This window comes from Otolemur garnettii, unplaced genomic scaffold, assembly GCF_000181295.1.
Source record: "Otolemur garnettii isolate 467f Iridium unplaced genomic scaffold, OtoGar3 scaffold00077, whole genome shotgun sequence".
NCBI classification, from domain to species: domain Eukaryota; kingdom Metazoa; phylum Chordata; class Mammalia; order Primates; family Galagidae; genus Otolemur; species Otolemur garnettii.
In genome coordinates this window covers 1,793,177-1,797,858 of record NW_003852472.1, presented here as the reverse complement: position 1 = coordinate 1,797,858, position 4,682 = coordinate 1,793,177, and positions in this window count along the sequence as shown.

Genomic DNA, 4,682 nt, shown 5'->3' with positions numbered 1-4,682 from the left:
AAAAAAAAAAAAAAATACGACTTTGACCTTCTTCCTTCTGAACACTAGACCTTCATTAATGCAGCCTGGAGTCCATTTACTTTCTTCAAAGTCACAGATTATTAACCCACCCAGCACTGCTTCTTTTCTAAAACTCCCAAGTCTTTTCTCATGTGCTGCCCTGCTGTTCCTCTCTCCTTTTCTAGGCTTGACTATGGCTTTGTGGCTGGAGGCACAGATATTTTATCTCCTTAGATTTGGCCCTTTGCTCCGGCTGTCAGAAACCTGAATGTCTCCTCCCATGTTCTCTTCTCTTCCATCTGCAGATTTGGACACCCCTGATTGAAAATCAGGGCTTCTCCATCTTTATTTGAGACACCAGTGGCAGCATTGAACAGAAGGCTGGAGCCCTACTGTCCACCTTTGTCAGCGTCTGTCTGGTTGCCTCTGTTAGAGCACTGGGCTTGTGGTCCCCAGGTACAAAGCTGGCCAGTCAGGGAGGTTACCCTGAATTGTGCAGGACTAGAAAGAAGAGCCAGAGGTGAAGCAGGAGTCGGGGCCTTAGAGAGCACCAAAGGTCATATTGCATGACCTTTAGCTGCCTATTGTCACTGAGTTCAAAGGACAGAGCTAGCAATGAAAGGAAAGACAAGAGGCCAAATGGCAGGTAGATACTGAAATAAAGAGGAAAGCAAGAACCTTGATGGGACTAGCAAATAACCCCACCTTGCCAGGTGAGCAGCTCTGTAGGACCATGGACTCCAGATGAATGTTGGATGTGAAAACAGTGGAATGGAATAGCTAAGATGACTTTTAAGATGGAGGTTTGTAAACACTCAAGGACTACTCAGACATCGTAGGCTAACTGCAGCCCATGAAAGACATTGCAGGACCTTGGTTTGTTATAAAGGGGAATCTATAGTACAGTGAAGTGCTTACCCCAGCTATGATGGACTGAATCTGTGCGGCTGGTGGGACAACATTCAAAGCAAGGGCACTTGGACCAGCTCGGTCTACATGGCCCAGGATGCCCATGGGGTGGGCTCTTTACTTCTAGATGGCCCTGTATCAGAGGGATATGCTTTCCAAATTTAAAATCACCTGTCAATGGAAAAGAAGCCATATTCTGTAAAATAATTTAAAGAGGCTTATTCTGAGCAAATTTGAGGACCGTGACTCAGAGCCATGCCCAAGAGGCCTTGAGCAAGTAGACCCACAGTTACAGTTTGGTTTTATACATTTCAGGGAGATAGGAATTACATGTAAAGTCATGAATCAATATGTGGAAGGGATACCTCGGTTTGGCCAGATAAGGTGAAATGTCTCAAAGGGAGGGGGAGTTTACAGGTTGTAGGTGAGTTTAAAGATTCTTTAGCTGACCATTGGCTGAAAGAGTTAGGCTCTGTCTAATAGACCAAGAGTCAGCAAAAAGGAACACTTGAGGGCAGTGCCTATAGCTCAGTGGGTAGGGTGCTGGCCACATACACCGAGGCTGGTGGGTTCAAACCCAGCCCAGGTCTGCTAAAGCAACAATGACAACTGCAACAAAAAAAATAGCTGAGTGTTGCGGCGGGCGCCTGTAGTCCCAATTACTTGGGAGGCTGAGGCAAGAGAATTGTTTAAGCCCAAGAGTTTGAGGTTGCTGTGAGCTGTAATGCCAGGGCACGCTACCGAGGGTGACATAGTGAGACTCTGTCTCAAAAAAAAAAAAGGAACACTTTAGTGAGGATAAGGGTTTGTTAATCAGAGACAAACTACTGAACAGAAGCCCAGACTCAACTGGTTTGTTATATATTGAAGGCCTGCAGGTAGGTCTTTCATAGCCTTAGGCCTATTAATAAGTCACAAAGAACATCTCTAAGAAGGGAGGGGGAAGTGATGGGGCATGACTGATCTCCTTTGTCACTGTTAAGATCTCAGTTTTAGGGTATTCTATTTATTGGCCAAGAGGGGATGGAGTCAATCAGCTACTTGTGGCGGGGGTGGGGTGGGGGGGATTTCAAGATTTTATTTTAGTTTACACACCCATAAAAATTACTAGGGATCCCATTATGTACAGTGTGACCCTTGTTGACATTTTGGTTTATGTCCTTCATAGTCTTTTCGCATACCATGTATAGTCACACACCGCATAATGACGTTTTGGTCAACAATAGACCACATACATTATGGTGATATCATTAGATCATAATGGATCTGAAATATTCCTATTGGTTAGTGACATTGTAGTGTAATTACTTAATTTTTTGGGGGGGAACTGAGTCTCAAGCTGTCACCCTGGGTAGAGTGCTGTGATGTCACAGCTCACAGCAACCTCCAACTCCTGGGCTTAAGTGATTCTCTTGCTTCAGCCTCCCAAGTAGTTGGGACTACAGGTGCCTGCCACAACGCCTGGCTATTTTCTTTTTTATTGCAGTTGTCATTGTTGTTTAGCTGGCCCGGGCCAGGTTCGAACACACCAGGCTTGGTATATGTGGCCAGCACTCTAACTACTGTGCTACGGCCACCAAGCCCAATTACTTAATTTTTAAAATAACCTTAGTGTAAGGACAGGCATGGTGGCTCATGCCTGTAATCCCAACACTCTGGGAGGCCAAGGTGGGTGGATTGCCTGAGCTCACAGGTTTGAGACCAGCCTGAGCCAGAGTGAGTTCGTCTCTAAAAAAGATAGCAGGGCATTGTGGCAGGTGCCTGCAGTTCCAGCCACTTGGGAGGCTGAGGTAAGAGAATTACTTAAGTCCAAGAGTTTGAGTTGCTGTGAGCTGTGATGCCATGGCGTTCTACTGAGGGTGACAAAGTGAGACTCTGTCTCAAATAAATAAATAAATAAATAAACTTAGCATAGGCCAAGTATACAGTGTTTATGAAGTCTACAGTACAGGCTCAGCGCCCATAGCTCAGTGAGTAGGGTGCCAGCTACATACACCGAGGCTGGCAGGATTGAGCCCGGCCCTGGCCTCCTAAATGACAATGACAACTGCAACCAAAAAATAGGGTGTTGTGGCGGGTGCCTATAGTCCCAGCTACTTGGGAAGCTGAGGCAAAAGAATCGCTTAAGCCTAAGAGTTTGAGGTTGCTGTAAGCTGTGATGCCACAGCACTCTACCCAGGGTGACAGCTTAAGACTCTGTCTCAAAAACAAAAAAAAAGAAGAAAATGATTGGGGAAACATGTTTTTAACAGCTTCATTGAGGTATAATTCGTGTGCCATCCAGTTCATCCATTTGAAGTATATAATCCTATGGCTTTTAGTATATTCACTATAAAATTATAATATAATTATATATTTGGTCTTGGATGGCAGTTCCTGGCACAGAGCTCCTAAAACTCTTGGAATTTCTGAATGTTCAAGATAAGAGGAGAGTCTTTGTTATTCACAATAAGCCTTTTTCCACCAGGTCCGAGTTTATGCTAGTGAGGATGGAGCCTGTTGCCAGAAGAATTGACACTGTGATTGGAGGATTAGAACCATCAGCCCCACCCTCTGACCCTCAGGGAGAGGAGAGAGCTGATCAAGTTCAATAACCAAGAGCCCATGATTTAATCAACTGTGACTACATAAGGGGACCTCCAGGAAGACCCTAAACAATAGGGCTCAGGGAGCATGTGAGTTGGTGAACACACTGAAGGGCAGGGAGGTGTCCCACAAGAGGACATGGGAGCTCCGTGCACATCCCCAATACCACGCCCTGTTCATCTCATCAATCAGGCTGTTCTTGACTTACATTTTTAATAATAAACGGATAATAGTAAATAAAGTGTTTCTCTGAGTTTTGTGTGCTATTAAACCCAGGGAAGGGATGACTGGTGTCAAAGTGGGGGCAGTCCTACGGGACTGAGTCCTTAACCTGTGGGGTCTGTGCTAACTCCAGGTAGTTAAGGTCATGTTGAACTGTACACCCAGTTACTGTTCAGAGAGGTGGAGAATTGGTTGGTGTGGGCAAAACCCCTACAAATCTTACAGATTTGGCTTCAGAGGCATTGTGAGTGTAGGAAAGTAAGAGTTTTTCTTTTCAGTACTCACAGTGAGTTGTGATACCATCACCACAATCAATTTTAGAATATTTACATTGTGTCAAGGAGAAATTCCATACCCATTAGCGCTCATTTTCCATATCTCCTTCCTCCCAGCTCTGGGCCATCAGTAATTTGCTTTCTGTCTCTATGGATTTGCCTATTCTGGACACTTCATATAAATGGAACCATACAATATAGAGCCTTTAATGACTGGCTTCTTTCACTTCACACTATGCTTTCAAAGTTCGTTCATGTTATATAATAAGTTGTATCAGGGCTTCACTTCTTTTTCTGACTGAATAATATTCAAGTATATGGATAATAACACCTTTACTTATCCATTCATCTATTGATGGACATTTAGGTTGTTTCTACCTTTTGGTTATTGTGAATAACGCCTCTATGACCACACTGATACAAGTTTTGTGTGAACATATTTTTTTTTTTTTTTTGAGACAGAGCCTCAAGCTATCGCCCTGGGTAGAGTGCCATGGCATCACGCTCACAGCAACCTCCAACTCCTGGGCTCAAGCGAGTCTCCTGCCTCAGCTCCCCAAGTCGCTGGGACCACAGGTGCCCGCCACAGCTCCCAGCCATTTTTTGGTTGCAGCCATCATTGTTGTTTGGCGGGCCCAGGCTGGGGATTCGAACCCACCACCTTAGGTGTATGTGGCTGGCGCCTTAGCC